General features: G+C 34.2%; 1 long non-coding RNA gene across 1 annotated transcript; it reads right to left on the bottom strand.

The window, feature by feature from the left end:
- Positions 1-429: 429 nt before the first annotated feature.
- LOC147753170 (uncharacterized) lies at positions 430-7182 on the bottom strand. The gene is made up of 2 exons (XR_015311993.1): positions 6919-7182; positions 430-6483 (listed from the first exon to the last, which is right to left on the bottom strand). It is a non-coding gene; the product is annotated as an uncharacterized LOC147753170 (long non-coding RNA).
- Between the last annotated feature and the right edge of the window lie 1104 nt (positions 7183-8286).

Here is an 8286-nt window from a genome sequence, read left to right as displayed (position 1 = left end):
GATTGAGAAAGCATAGTACGCATGCTCGCAAAAAAGGCTTCGCCCTTTAATGCGGCCCATACTGGAGGTAAGTTTATTAAAACACAAGCAAATTAGATGCAAAACTCTTGGTTCTTCACCCTTAATATTATTTCTTATATAATTACATCTAGTTATCTATGTAATCAAGCGTTGGAACAAACTAGAGTCCTTGAGTTGACTTTTTTGATAAGTCCAGACATGTCGCTGGAATCAAAAAAGCAGGCTGACGTAGACTCTACCAACGCAGTACTTGGAAAACTGAGAGTAAAATTTGAATTACTTTTCACAGTGTACCTCTTTATTTCAAAAACTTTATAAATTAGTAAAATTAATTAATAAAGTTCTAAGAATTTTTTTATCTGTCTTGTCTTTTTTATTTCTTAGTGAAATTAGTACAATATCTTAAAATACCATTTACATCTTTTAGAAACTTATGCATCAGTTTTATTATTTCTTATTTTTATTTGAATATCATAATTTTGTCTTCAAATAATATTATTAAGATACAATGTTGTATGAGTTTGTAATTATATTTCGCTAGAAACCTCAAGTAAAGTCAATGGCGTTACTCTACTATCAATGAAATATAAGTCTGTCGATAAACAACATTGGCTTGACTACTTATATTTATAATATACATTTTTGTTAGTCCTATCCTCTAAATATACCTAATTTATCACTTAGGTATTATACACGTTTATCTCGTAGTGCAGCTAACATCGTGTGTCATTTGTCGGTTTTATGATTGCTTCTGCAACTACCATTTTGAAAGCAGTATGGTTTCAAATTAAACGGCTCCAAACATATCTATAAATTTTGTGTGTGCCTTATTATAGCCGAGTTTTATTAACTCTATTGCGCAAGCCCTGGTTTTCGCTGATTTTACAGCCCTCTCCTGCGCGTAGTTGTTTGCTATCGGATGCTAAATCCTGATTATCACATGGCATTTAATCAGCCTGTACAACACGTTATGTTTGTCCTGTGACATGAAACAAACTGCAGCACCAAATGAGCGAATCTATTGGAAGAGTGATCAGCTAACTATGCGGATGGGAAGCTTGAACTTAGATACATTTTAGTAATGATATATTTGTTTGTTATAATTTAGTGTGTAAAGGACCAATGAATGTGCATGGGCTTGTTTACGACAGATTGGCTAACCACTTAGCATTTCAGTATATATATATATACTCTACTCTGAGCAAACGCCCAATTTAAATTCGGACCAATATAGCAGAATGTAAGTGCTTATTAAATATACGAATAATTTTTCCATGCATCTTACAGCCCTTGGCTCCAGTAAATAAAAAAAATAAAATAAACCGTACACGATAAAATGTATACCGAGTTTATTGATGAATGTGTATCCATTGATGACATTGCAGTTATGATGATGATAAACATTGTTATATTATATATGACAAATAACATGTATAAACTATCAAAAGGTTTTAATTGTCACAATAACTACCATTACGGATAGAACTGTCAGCAAAATGTATATACAAAAATGTATAAATGTTTCTGCACTAAAGCCTAAACTTAAATGGTAGACGTGTTTCTATTGATAAAAAAAAATTATTTCACAAAATTAAATCACAGACGACAAATATAGTAAAATCGACGATTGCGAATCGTAAATTTCATTATCCCAGCAGCAGTAGTAAGAGGTTTTGAAAAGGATAACGCCTCTTAACGCCGATATCTCTACAGTCGACAATAATACCTATAGCACGAAAAATACTGCCTGATAATTGACTATAGATTGAACCGGTTTATTTAGATCGAAAATGCAATAAATGTACATCTATAGAAAAACTTATTGTTCGGTATGATACCAGAGGAACAAACACCCGCGAATCAGCCAAGTGATTATTACCGTTGATTGCGTTGATATACTTGGAGTAAACTATCGGTTGTATAAGCGAAACAATACGACTAATAATACGAAATATTAATTGCCGTACTATATGTACGCCAGTAAAATTTTCATTCAATGCAGTATATACATCATGATGCTTTGGCCTTATAAAAACAGAGGTGTCCTCTGCATACGGTTCAGATTCTCTATTTTAGACGTATCAAAAAGATTAAATCATACTCTACAGATTCTATACGTATTAAATTAGTCAATAATAATGAAAAGAGCCTTTCATAAGGAGAACCCTAATCGCACAGAGGAGAAAGAGGTTGATATCAGCACGTTATAAACGAGTAGATAAGATCATACGTACTACACTAAGATTTTTTTGGCATAGTGTAATTTATGGGAGTCAAAGGTTCTTGGAACACAAGTAAATTTGCTCTGCGCTTAGTATACGGATTTGGTCTCAAAGTTCAAGGAACGGAAAAAATGTGCGGTAAAACGTCTATGGAGGTTTAGATGTACATTATTTTCCAAGAAAATTCTTTCGAAAATGTCGCTCCGAAAAACGAGATAGTTATTAGTTACCTTTGATTCGCTTATCCCCACTTTTATATCCGATTATGTATTTTTTTAACATGTCAGGAAAATCCATCTTGTTCGATGTACCGCGTCATAGATTGCTACCGATAAAGCACAATTAGTAAGTGGATAGCCTGTACCTAGTCATCAGTAGAGGATGCCGGTTTATATTTACCAAGAATTAAATTAATAATTAAATTCAAGTAGGAAACGTCTCAGGAATTACATAGCTATACTCCACTACTTCAGCCGATGATTGAAAATGAATTATAATAATGACGAAATGAGTGACAGGCCATCTGGTCGCGTTTCAGCACTCTACAACAGTCCAACAGGACGTCCATTGGTAAGCCTATCAGAAACTATAAACCAATAATTGTCTTCTACATTCAGCTCGAAGCTATTCGGGCAATCAATTAAACATTTGTGCCTTTAATCTGTTTTATTTAAAAAATGCAAGAAAATGTAGGATATAAATCAATTACTGGTACAAAATTATTGATTTGATTGATACAAAAAATTGATACAAAATTAATTTTTTGTATCAATCAAAACAACCGTCCGAATCATATCCAGCATTCAGTTCATAAGTATATGTAAACCTAATTAGTTAAGAACAATACAGTCAGTAAAGGATCTGAAGACTCAAGTATCCTCGAAACCACTATTACCTGTATATCAATGCGAGCGAAAGTATAACCAAATATGTACTTCCAATACAAAGATCTGATGTTTCAAGAACATGTGTAAGAACCCATTATCCAAGCCTGATGGCCGGTCTTACATAGCAGTCTCCCATAATAACGTAACTGTTAATTGTATTAATTAGTTAAGTACACAGGTTTCCCGCAAAGCTTTTAAGGGGCCATGCACCAGAGATTAGAATTCATTTAGAGGAATGTGATATAGTGTGTCAGAAACATATAAAACGCTATCACTTGCATGCGGGACCAGTGACGTGTCAAGGAGAGAGGAAAAGCCTGGTATTCCTATAAACTTATATTCATGAAAAATTTCAAAGAACTTACTGAAAAATTATGAACTCTACAATATCATACTACATACGTAATTCATTTCCATTCCAAATTAAAATATAGTTGAAAACAAAGTAGAAGAGAAACTACTACACAAAATTGTGCATGGCTAAAAGATGAAGAGTAGAGTTTTAGATCCTATTTCACGTTTGGTCAAAACCTATTTCCTATTTTATATATTACTGAAATAATTGCGTTCCGAAAAAAAATATCTTTGAAATCAGACCTCCAAATAAAATCTTTTAATCATGTTAAAACGGTGGCATGCCAATGAAATGAAAAGAGCGCGAATATAATACACATAATCGAACGACATATTAGGGGCGGAAATCAGCAAGCAACTTCAAATATCTATGCACCTTAATATTTCCAAATATGTAATTAAACATTGTTTTCAGTTTAAAGTTATTAACTAAATACGTCATTATAACTCAGAATATTATAATAAAATTAACTTGATACATAATGATATATTATACACATAGCCTGTAGGAACACTTTTAAAGACATTTAGGTCGTTATTTTGGGAATGCAGTTATCCATCAGCTTGACACGGCCTCTGGATGGAGATGTGCTTATGATGAGCTAAACGGGAGCTTCCAAAAATACAATCAATATCTTAATACTGAGAAGGGTCACAACCAATTACCACTGTAGTTTACACTTCGCGCATAACCATGCCCGCAGATGAAAACTGTCCCTCTATGTTGAATGTTTTAAACAAGATGTGTGATAGCGGTAATGATAACGATGACTAGTATTAGCTATAGAGTTAGATTGTAAAAATTATTTTATTAAAAAATGAAAAACTTCTTTTAGATGACATTTTCAGTCCTTACCACCGCTTTTTGTTCGACGATGTACCAAGCATATTCACAGCCGACATGCTTTATTTTTGGAGAATAGGGGATAAACTTGAGGGTAGGAGCCTAGGAACGGGCCGTAGCAAGTATCTTCGAATCTAACTAACTGCATCAAAATGTAAAGCAAATGAGCGTTGCAATCATCTATCTCGATCACGGTACGCTATTTGATATCAACCATCACGACATGACATGCATAAGGGCCTTCGAGTTATAGAGTGGCCTAGCTAGACTCAAATAAAAGCTTCGACAACATTTAACAAACTCTTTACAAATAAAGTGCCAGAACAATTTGTCCAAGATCGCTGGAGTTATAGGGAGTTCTTAAGGGAACGATTGCTTCAGTTTCCTTATAAAGAAGTATATAACCAAATTTCGCCTAAGTCTTGAGTTTTACGTCCGAAGCCGCACTCCTCACTGTATCAGACAGTGCACTACTCTCGACTATTTGAGATTGAAGTACCTCAGCAAGCACCACACTTCCTTCTTCGTCGGTGGTTACGTAACGCTTCTCGAGCGCTCGGAACATATATATATTTTCCGTATATACTAAAAAGGGTATTAATAAAAAGTTTTGCTCACAGCACGTTATCGGCTAGAGTAGCAGATGCATGCTTGTCCATCTTACAAATGCCAGTGTTCCTAGAAAGTCCCTATACGTGCCCATCGTTCGTTTATTAAACCTTTGTCGTGTTATTCTCCCTAAGTCGAGGCAAAAATTTAAATTTTCAAGCGGTTCAAATTTGAACTATGCTTGACTTTCGCTGGTGAAACTCAATTTTCAAGGTACATTTCTAGCTTAAACTTTTCGGTATTTACAGCTTATTGCAATGTAATTCCAAACATTTTCAAACTTTCAAACCTTGTAAGCTACTTTAACACTGAGTGGAATTTCAACTTTGCATATAATAGAAGTCAAGCAGAATATTAGTTAAATTAACTAATGAACTATTAATTAATTTAAACTTCCTAGCTGTGCCTGTATACATAAGAAACGTATGATGAAAATGCCTAGGGAATACATCTAGAATGCCTCGTATTTTTTAATAAGCAAAGCGTGTTTGCAGACAAACAAATATCACGTCTCCAAACTAGCCACAACCGGTTCGGATTAGTGTTGGGCGGGCTTAGTAAAAATACAGAAATCTCAAACAGGCATTTAAGAGACACTGGAAGCGCCCGTTGCTGTTCTACCCAGTTGGCCAGTAGGTAAAAAATGATGGATTCTGTAGCAACGCAACTTTCAACACTCTGTTATACGCTCCATCACTTTTAGCTTCACAGACTGGCCGTCCATTTTCTCTATTCCTGTATAGCGGCAACTCGCTTCCCACTTACACTACCTACAATTTACGGCAACACCCCGTGCATCAGCCATAGCGATAACAACACCTAGGAGTTATTATATTGTATATATATATATATATATATATATATATATCTAGCATGCTCTATTTCCTTATGTTTTACATTATTAAGGTTGTTTTTGAAAGAAACAAAACCTTTGTATTCACATAGCGCGCCGTTGAAAATAAATAGTAACGCCTATGTAACAAATGAATTAGATGTTTACATGGCATTACGATACATATGATACCCTAAAAAGCATCATATTGTTATTACTTCACACTCGTAAATGAGTACACGATGTCCTGTTTATCAGCTGTAAAACTTTGCATCAGAAAGTCACTTAAAAAAACAACCTACTCTGGTACTCTTGTCATTGCTTGTAAAGAACTTAGAAAGATTAGCTCGTATGAGGGTAATGTTGCTATATAGGACAGGAACCGGATGGGCAATTACGTCCTTCTAGCAAGAGAGGTTTGATTTAAATCTATTTTTTATTTTCTAACAAATTTTATTTTCTAAAGTAACAATTCTCCTACATTTTTTTAAGTGCACGCGTATCAGTAACTTATGCAGTTCGCGTTACAATTGTTTTCTTTAATTGTATTTCAAAAAGTAGAGTGAAATGGCACAGCCAAATATTTTTTCAGATTTCATAAAACTTCCCTAAGCTACGCTTTTAAAAGCAACTTGAAGGCAAGTTACGTTTTATACAAGTTCTTACATGCACTTTTCTTACCGCCCTGAAGGTTTGCCATGTGTTTTGCCATGCCTGAAAAGCCAATGCATTTTGGACATAGATGAAGCTGGAGAAAGTCGACGCTAATTCAAATAAGTGACTTCGGAATACAAATTCAGCTTGGTAAAACTGTATATATGTGATTATATGGTAAGTTAAAATTAGACATCGTGTTTTCGCACTCGCTGTGTCACATGATATTGTCAACAATATGTAACATGTTGGTTTTAAAAAAATTATGATCTTAGTGCCATAGCACGTAGTTCGGATAAAACAAAACTGTCAAATTTTGCACCATATTGCGCATAATTACGATCTCAATTCACTATGGAGAATTATTAGGTGCCCACGTTACTACTGTTCCTCCTTACTTTTACGACTAAACGTAGTTCATGTACATACTAATATTTTTGCTAATAAACCCAGCTAGAACTGTATGAAGGATTATGGTAGAGTAATCTGCCTTACCTAGAGTTTCCTTTTTAGCTTTGATGAAAGACTAGCTTCTTCGGTCAAAATCCTTAGTGTTCTGTAGAACTTATTATAACTAGCCTATATAATTTGACTAGACGCTCTTGCTATAACGATTTTCGGTCTGTCCAACAGTGAAGACACAATCCCGCCATGTTTCGTTTTCTTAGAACACACGCCACAAGGTTTACTCACTGGAACCTCAGATGATGCAAACCTGTCTGAATAGATCATAACGAAAGTGTTTAGGACTCTCTTGGTTTTATCGCGATTAATTGTTATTCTAATTAATTATTATTAATTGTTATAATGATTAATATGCAGTTTAGTCAAACTGCATATTAATCATGGATAACTACGCGACTAGTACAGGACTTATCGAGTCTCCTTTGGGTGAGTGACATCCATAGCTGTCATTCAAAATAATTCCTGTAAAGTAACTTCTGTTTAGCTATGCTGCTCCAATAAATTTTCTGTTCATTTGACTACCAATATGTGTTTTTGTTGCAAGAACACAATTACACTTAGGTAACGCTTAATTAAAAATTATAAGGGTGGTATCTGAATGAGTGTTTTGACAGGCTTCTCTTCATACAAAATTATTAGTGGCACATATATTCCCATCTTTGGTTCATATATTACCCAACCTGGTAGGATCACGTGGGCCAGTGATATGGGTGCCTTTAATCGTTTATATACCGATATATCCTTTTCTCGTTCTTCCTATACAGAAAAATTTTGACTCTATGTAACCCCACTTTCCCCTACCGTATTTTTAAATATCATTCATTAATTCGTAAGTTTATACAATACGCATTAATAAATAATCTAATAAAACAATTCTGTATTAATAAACTTCCTTTTTTTGTGTTTGATATTGTGTACTTATACTTAGAAGGCGGTTGGCTCCCACCATGTATTCCTAAATTTAGCAAAGACGTCACTTTTTGCACTATCAAAGACGTATTAACGAAAAAATGGCTGGGGAGCAACCAGTAGGCATAATATTTCCAGGTTTTTGCATTAACTTTACTAATAGATGGCTATATAATCTAAATCGTATGTTCTTTTAGATATTTACTTTTAGATGTGCCAATCACACAAAGTTGGTTTAATCAAAAATGCAGGTATATTTAATGAACTGTTTCAGGTTTCTACGAAGGGTCTGTTTTATGCTAAGGGCCGCCACCTATTACTGAAGCGACTACAATGCTTCTGTATTGCTCGGATTACAAAATTATTTCGAATTGAGGTCATAAAATAAACTACTTTCGTAATAGTAGCGGACAGCTTCAAAAAAATTGTAAAAGATAAAAAAAACAACTATTTTTGATTCAAACTGTAACTGTTTTCATATTCTATCGT

The sequence above is a fragment of the Varroa jacobsoni genome, unplaced genomic scaffold (assembly GCF_002532875.2).
Source record: "Varroa jacobsoni isolate VJ856 unplaced genomic scaffold, vjacob_1.0 scaffold_684, whole genome shotgun sequence".
In the NCBI taxonomy this organism is placed as follows: Eukaryota; Metazoa; Arthropoda; class Arachnida; order Mesostigmata; family Varroidae; genus Varroa; species Varroa jacobsoni.
This window is presented reverse-complemented; position numbering and strand designations above follow the sequence as displayed.